This window comes from Petromyzon marinus, unplaced genomic scaffold (genome assembly GCF_048934315.1).
Source record: "Petromyzon marinus isolate PM22_M1 ecotype Great Lakes invasive population unplaced genomic scaffold, UKy_Petmar_22M1.pri1.0 PM_G_Scaffold_32, whole genome shotgun sequence".
Taxonomy (NCBI): Eukaryota; Metazoa; Chordata; class Hyperoartia; order Petromyzontiformes; family Petromyzontidae; genus Petromyzon; species Petromyzon marinus.
Window position 1 is genome coordinate 1391161 of NW_027422895.1, and position 8301 is coordinate 1399461.

At 50.8% G+C, this 8301-nt stretch overlaps 1 long non-coding RNA gene across 1 annotated transcript; it reads right to left on the reverse strand.

Moving 5' to 3' along the window:
* Positions 1 to 3522: 3522 nt before the first annotated feature.
* LOC142915496 (uncharacterized) lies at positions 3523 to 7903 on the reverse strand. The gene is made up of 5 exons (XR_012935976.1): positions 7451 to 7903; positions 5802 to 6113; positions 5282 to 5412; positions 4254 to 4376; positions 3523 to 3635 (listed from the first exon to the last, which is right to left on the reverse strand). It is a non-coding gene; the product is annotated as an uncharacterized LOC142915496 (long non-coding RNA).
* Between the last annotated feature and the right edge of the window lie 398 nt (positions 7904 to 8301).

Here is an 8301-nt window from a genome sequence, read left to right on the forward strand (position 1 = left end):
GTCGTGATCTGAGCGTGGCTTTTTTCACTCAAGCGCTGTCCTCCAGACAGCCTGGTCCCTTCACCTGACGAAGGCCGCTCGTGTTGTGGCCGAAACGTCGTGATTTTTGTAATTTTATTTTTTTACCTACTACGTGGTGACTTTACCCAATAGAACCAAAGAGTATCTTACAGTGACTTTGTGTGTGCATGCGCAAAACAGAAAATCCAGTCTCGTCCCTTCACCTGATGAAGGCCGCTTGTGTTGTGGCCGAAACGTCATGAGAATTTTATTGTGTTATTTTATTTTATCAATTTATTATTTTATTATTCTCATTCTACGTGGTGGTGGTGACTTTACCGAAAGAACCAAAGAAGATGAATCCCTGCAAGTCACGAAAGCTTCAAATCGAGACGGTGGTGATGTTTGTTGAGCGTCTTTCAATACCGTACGTAGACAACCCTGCTAGTCGGAGGTGCGGGGTAAGAGCAACAACAACAAACTAAACACTCAGACAAGCGAGTTGTACAAGATAGCTACGCCGCTGATGTTTAATAAAATTACATTAAGCTTCTGTGTATCCAGGGCCCTTACCCCGTGTGGATGGATGAGAGGCTGAAGGTTCTGAAATCAGGAGACGCGGATGAGTCCTAAACTGTTTTACTTTTCTTCCTGCAAACCACTGCAACCGCTGCTTCGAGCCAGGGACACAGACGCAGAAACGACCAGGGCCATGTGTCTGTGTGTATGTATGTGTGTGTCTGTGTGTGTATGTGTGTGTGTATGTGTGTGTCTGTGTGTGTGTGTATGTGTGTGTGTATGTGTGTGTGTATGTGTGTGTGTATGTGTGTATGTATGTGTATATGTGTGTGTATGTGAGTGTGTGTGTATGTGTGTGTCTGTGTGTGTCTGTGTGTGTATGTGTGTATGTGTGTGTGTATGTATGTGTGTATGTATGTGTGTATGTATGTGTGTGTATGTGTGTGTCACTGTGTGTGTCTGTGTGTGTGTGTGTCACTGTGTGTGTATGTGTGTATGTATGTGTGCGTGTATGTGTGTATGTATGTGTATATGTGTGTATGTGTGTGTGTATGTGTGTGTGACTGTGTATGTGTGTATGTGTGTGTGTATGTATGTGTGTGTATGTGTGTGTGTATGTGTGACTGTGTGTGTATGTGTGTGTATGTGTGTGTATGTATGTGTATGTATGTGTGTGTATGTGTGTGTATATGTATGTGTGTATGTATGTGTGTGTATGTGTATGTGTGTGGGGAGTGATAGTGTAGCGGTTAACGCACTGCGCTATGAACCAGGCGATCCGGGTTCGATTCCCGCTCACGGCCAACACCAACAGTGACAATTATCTGAACCGGTCCCGGGCCTCCCCTAGGTCGACTCAGCCTCAAATGAGTACCTGGGAGACAAAGGCGGTCGGGCGTGGTGCTGGCCACCCACCCCCTCGTGTACCGTTACCGGCCTTCATAGGTGCTGCTCGCTAACAGCACTTGCCCCTACAGTCTGTTACAGGCTACACGGGGGATCTTTGTCTTTGTGTGTGCTCGCTAACAGCACCACTTGCCCCTAGTCTGTTAAGGCTACACGGGGGATCTTTGTCTTTGTGTGTGCTCGCTAACAGCACTTGCCCCTACAGCCTGTCACAGGCTACACGGTGGGGGATCTTTGTCTTTATCTGCAGCCTGCCCTGCATTCGCCAAGGGGGGGGGGGTTGAGATCGCCGCGGGCTCAGCCTGCGACTCGACCTGCGGCGGAGCCCGCACGTGTCCAGCCTTCCATCCTGGGGCAAATGACTCAAAACAGCAAACCGGCGTTCGTCCAGCAAGGCGGATTGGCAAACGGCGTTTCGTGCGCTTTGATCAGCCGAGACTCACGCTTAAGAGCGAGCGAGTGAGAGGGGAAACTCTCACTCTTCAGCCGTTCGTAGTTTCTGGTAACAACAGATGAATTTCGATTTAAAGCTTTTGTGACTGCAAGGATTCATCTTCTTTGGTTCTTTCGGTAAAGTCACCACCACGTAGAATGAGAATAAAATAATAAATTGATAAAATAACACATTAAAATTCTCACGACGTTTCGTCCACAACACAAACGTCGTGAGAATATTATTATTGTGTTATTTTATTTGATCAATTTATTATTTTATTCTCATTCTACGTGGTGGTGACTTTACAGAAAGAACCAAAGAAGATGAATCCTTGCAGTCACGAAAGCTTTAAATCATAATTTACATTTTCTCTGGCGCCATTCATATAATCGCATCACCGACCACCGTACAAAAAATTAATTACGAGATCTACATCGAAGAAGGAGGCATAAACCCTGCAGAAGGAACTCGTGAAAATGATTCCTGAATGCAGATATCAACAAAATGACACGTAATAAGCCAGGTGACTGAAACAACTACGACACAAAGGGCGTTTTGTCATGTTAACCAGGTCAAATTCAGCTCCTCAAACCAACCACGAGCGTAAACCGAGCCCCACCGACACTGAGAATGCGCTCCCAGCTCCTGGCGCGAGCCAAGACACCTCACACAAAGCCACGAGACACATTGAACCCAGGATACATTAGCAAACAAAGCAGCATTGTCTCGTGTATGTTTACGAGTTTATTTGAAAATGTATATATCACAATAATTTACAGTGTGTGTGTGATGTGTGTGATGTGTAGGGTGGCCTAACCTCCGATCCATCCTGGGATTAACCAGGCGAGGCCGCGTTGGCTGGGCTGTGAAACCCGCATGTCCGGCCACAGCACGGCCTAGCAGCCCATGTGCGTAGTGTCTGTAGCGTCTGCTGTGTATGTGTGTGTGGTGCGTATGTTGGGGTGGGAAGAGTGTGGAACGTGTGTGCGTATGCGGTGATAGCGGTGATGATGATGATAATGATACTAATACACATCTATCGTCACCCACCCCTGGCGCCTTCGTGGCTACTCTGCGGTGGAAACTCCACCGCAGAGCAGCCCAGTGGCAGAGGAAAGAGCGGATTGCTCGTCCCACACGAGGCGGTCCAAATCGCTCCTTCCGCTCGCTCGTCTCCCGTATCAGCACCTCCATCTCCTCTTCCTCCCCTTCCTCCTCCTTCCCCTCAACCTCCCCTTCCCCTCATCCATCTTCTCCTCCTCCACAAGCTCCATCTTCTCCCCCATGCTCCCCTCCTCCATCTTCTCCTCCACAACCTCCCCTTCCCCTCCTCCATCTCCTCCTCCACAACCTCCATCGTCTCCTTCCTCAACCTCCCCTTCCTCCTCCATCTCCTCCTCCACAAGCTCCATCTTCTCCCCCATGCTCCCCTCCATCTTCTCCTCCACAACCTCCCCTTCCCCTCCTCCATCTCCTCCTCCACAAGCTCCATCTTCTCCTTCCTCAACCTCCCCTTCCTCCTCCATCTTCTCCTCCACAAGCTCCATCTTCTCCCCCATGCTCCCCTCCATCTTCTCCTCCATCTTCTCCCCCATGCTCCCCTCCATCTTCTCCTCCACAACCTCCCCTTCCTCCTTCCTCAACCTCCCCTTCCTCCTCCATCTTCTCCTCCACAAGCTCCATCTTCTCCCCCATGCTCCCCTCCATGCTCTCCTCCACAAGCTCCATCTTCTCCGCAGAGGCCGGGGTGAGCGAGGGCTGTGCGGTGCTCGATCTGTGAAAGAATGGACACGACACCATTTAACTTCCCTCCTATTGCTCGTTCGTTGTTGCTCTACGACATGGCGACTCCGGATCGTCCGTGTGCGCATTCAAACCGTGCTCCGCAACATTCACAGCATCTTAAGACGCAGTCGGGCTTATCTGGGTAATTAAGCAAGGTGATAATAAATCACAAATATAGATACGCACACGCAGGATATAACACGCAGAGCGGCTTACCGTTGCACAGCGGTTGTAGAGGTTGCGGTGCCCTCCCTGTCGCACAGCGAGACTGGACCCGGCTCACCGCTGATGGTGGCAGTGGCGGTGCTGGCGGTGCTGGTGGTGGTGGCGGTAGGGACGACGGTGGTGGTGGTGGTGGTGGCAGCGGTGGTGGTGATGATGGCGGCAGCGGGGGTGGTGACGGCGGCAGCGGGGCGGTGGTGGCGGTGACGGTGGTGACGGAGACTTGCTCATGCAAGTCTGTGCAATGATGGAGCTTCTGATTGATTGTGCTTGAGAGGTGATGGAGCTAGTGGCCCGGAGGCGAGCGGCCACTCATCATTCGGAGCAGAGTGACCGATGCGGGAATCCTCGCGGTGGTGGTGGGGGGAGAGAGAGGGGCCCTTACTGGAGGCAGCGGCCGATGAAGTCCACAAACTCCGGGGCGCCGTTTGCGAGCGGCTTGCAGAGCGGGGCCAAAGTCCCCGGCACTCGACGGCGGCCAAACATCTTCGGCTCCTTTGGCGGGATGCTGCAGGGAGCTCGCGCGCACGCACACACACACAAGGGGGAAAGTCACACAGCCAACATCGGCCCTTACACACACCGCGCGGTGCAGAAACAGTGCAACGCGGTAGCGCCACGGCACGGCCACCGGCGGTCGCGATTTTTTTTGGTCGCCTGTCGCCGAAGTTTGTGGTTACCATCGGGCAGGCCACCCTAGTTATACTCTGCGGGGAGTGCGGTAATAACCACAACAACAAATTTGCAGGTTGTCTCACGGTGGACGTTACAGATTCCGCGACGTAGTGCCGTTTTTGGTGCCAGCGGTTACGGACCAAGTTTTTGCCGGTGTGAAAATTGAAGCTGCAAATGACTCCCATTAGGATTACGCCGGAACACTTTTAACATAATGGCCTGCACACACAACGTGGATTCGGTAACGCTTTCCAACGCGCATTTTTTTGTGAGCAATTTGGAAGCTGATGAGTCGCCCCCTTTGAAAACGAGCTTACCAACAATGGCCTTTAATTGGAAAATTTACTTTTGATTCTGATTTAAAAAAATTGTATATTTGAAAACAGCGACACCCCCAGTTTATGTCGGGGATGCGTTCGTGAAAGGTGCCACGAATATCGAAACAACGTAAGAGGGGAAGACGTAAATCAGGATATCACTACTGGGGTGATGATTTTGTTTTGTTGTCCTGCTAAGTTATCTGAGTTTCTTCTCTCTCGGGCAAGCCGCTCATAGGGTTAAAGTAGGGTTAAAGTCGACTTCACATCGGGCGATCTTTACCGGTGTTACCGTGAGGCCGCCGCCACCACCCCCCCCACCTCCAACCCGCTCATATCCCAGACAGGTAAACGAAGCCTAATGCATTAAAACCCATCGCTCGAATGTGGCTGGGGCTTTCTCAACAACCTGTCCACTCACGGGCTTGAGGTCACCGTGAATTAACGGATGTGACAAAGGGACGTGAGGATCCCCCTTGGTGTAGATTTTCCACCATCTCCACCGGAAGGGACTTGGCTTTCCTGCTACCGATCCAATCGTCCAGAGTTCCACTGTGAAAGAGGCAACGGAACACAGTGTCACTCTGTCAAGTTCCCGTTCACACTCTTTGGTTCTATTCGGTAAAGTCACCACGTAGGTAAAAATAAAATAATAAAAATTCTCACGACGTTTCGGCCACAACACAAGCGGCCTTCATCGGGTGAAGGGACCGGGCTGTCCAGAGGACAGCGTTGGAGTGAAGACAGCAAGCGTCCTTTAAGCTTGACAACAAGCTTAAAGGACGCGACCTGGGCTTGGCCGTCTTCACTCCAACGCTGTCCTCTGGACAGTACGGTCCCTTCACCTGATGAAGGCCACTTGTGTTGTGGCCGAAACGTCGTGTTAGAATTTTATTGTGTTACGTTTTATTTCATTACCCCCCAAAGCATAACGTTTCCACCTCCGTGTTTGACGGTGGGGATGGTGTTTCTTGGGGTCATAGGCAGCATTCCTCCTCCTCCTCCTCCAAACATGGCGAGTTGAGTTGATGCCGAAGAGCTCCATTTTGGTCTCATCTGACCACAACACTTTCACCCAGTTGTCCTCGGAATCATTCGGATGTTCACTGGCAAACTTCAGATGGGCATGTATACGTGCTTTCTTGAGCAGGGGGGACCTTGCGGGCGGCTGCAGGATTTCAGTCCTTCACGGCGTAGTGGTGTTACCAATTGTTTTCTTGGTGACTGTGGTCCCGGCTGCCTTGAGATGATTCCTGCAGTCACGAAAGCATCAAATCAAGTTTAAAGTCCACCGAGTGAAGAAACTTTTTTCAAGGGCGACTTGGCCCAGTAGACAACATGAAATACCAACTGCATGTATGCAGGGTATTTGTTTTTCAGCATTGTCTAATACCAGTTACATCATGCGTGACAACACCGTGTGTGATGACAGTGGATGATGATGATGATGGTGTGCGCGATAACGCCGCCTTCGATGATCCTGTGATGTCAACGCTGTGATTGGTCAATGTTGAACGTGATGGCGACGACGATGACACCCGAAGTAATGACCACCGGGGCGGCCTGCCGCATCCAAATCGCGAACTTTTGCAACGAGCGGCGAGCCTCACCCCCAGCTACGAGCAGGCCTACCTCAACCCCTATCACCACACCTACCCCTATCACTACCCCTACTGCTCCTCCCAAACCTCCAATACCCAGCTACGAGCAGGCCTACCTCAACCCCTATCACCACACCTACCCCTATCACTACCCCTACTGCTCCTCCCCAACCCCCGATACCCCAGCTAAGACCAGGCCTACCTCAACCCCTATCACCACACCTACCCCTATTGCTACCCCTACTGCTCCTCCCCAACCCCCGATACCCAGCTAAGACCAGGCCTACCTCAACCCCTATCACCACACCTACCCCTATCGCTACCCCTACTGCTCCTCCCCAACCCCCGATACCCAGCTAAGACCAGGCCTACCTGAACCCCTATCACCACACCTACCCCTATCGCTACCCCTACTGCTCCTCCCCAACCCCCGATACCCCAGCTAAGACCAGGCCTACCTCAACCCCTATCACCACACCTACCCCTATCGCTACCCCTACTGCTCCTCCCCAACCCCCGATACCCCAGCTAAGACCAGGCCTACCTCAACCCCTATCACCACACCTACCCCCATCACTACCCCTACTGCTCCTCCCAAACCCCCGATACCCAGCTACGAGCAGGCCTACCTCAACCCCTATCACCTCACCTACCCCTATCACTACCCCTACTGCTCCTCCCCAACCCCCGATACCCAGCTAAGACCAGGCCTACCTCAACCCCTATCACCACACCTACCCCTATCGCTACCCCTACTGCTCCTCCACAACCCCCGATACCCCAGCTAAGACCAGGCCTACCTCAACCCCTATCACCACACCTACCCCTATCGCTACCCCTACTGCTCCTCCACAACCCCCGATACCCAGCTAAGACCAGGCCTACCTCAACCCCTATCACCACACCTACCCCTATCACTACCCCTACTGCTCCTCCCCAACCCCCGATACCCAGCTAAGACCAGGCAGGTATTTTCTCGCGAGTCTTACCGGAATTTAACGGTGTTTGTCATCACCGTAGCCATTGCTGTACTTGCCCCGGGCCTGATTTTGGAGCCCCCAAGGTACCATATCTCCTGCATGGCCAAGAGTTCTCTTTGCTCCCCCTGAGGGTCAGGTAGCTGCCGTAGAGCTGCACGATTTCTGCAGAAATGACAAAGATGCGTAAACTATTATTGCCACCTTTGTGTCTTATGTTGGATTTATATCACGCCTTATTACAAGGTGCATTACAGTAATTATAACATTGTATATAAGTTTCGATTTAAAGCTTTCGTGACTGCAATGATTCATCTTCTTTGGTTCTTTCGGTAAAGTCACGTAGAATGAGAATAAAATAATAAATTGATAAAATAAAATAACACAATAATATTCTCACGACGTTTCGGCCACAACACAAGTGGCCTTCATCAGGTGAAGGGGCGAGACTGTCTGGTAGGACAGCGCTGGAGTGACAGTCTCGCCCCTTCACCTGATGAAGGCCGCTTGTGTTGTGGCCAAAACGTCGTGAGAATATTATTGTGTTATTTTATTTTATCAATTTATTATTTTATTCTCATTCTACGTGACTTTACCGAAAGAACCAAAGAAGATTGTATATAAGATGATGGCAGTTAACATAGAGAGAGTGGGGGTTGTGGATTTCAGCGAGTTGATGATCCCCCACCCCCCGGCCATCATAGACTGCACAGCAAGGCCTGCAATATAAATTAGATTATATTCTTAGCTCTTTCGGTAAAGTCACCACGTTGAAGGGAAACAATAAAATAATAAAATATATATAAAACAATAAAAATTCTCACGACGTTTCGACCGTAACACAAACGGTCGTCTTCAGGTGT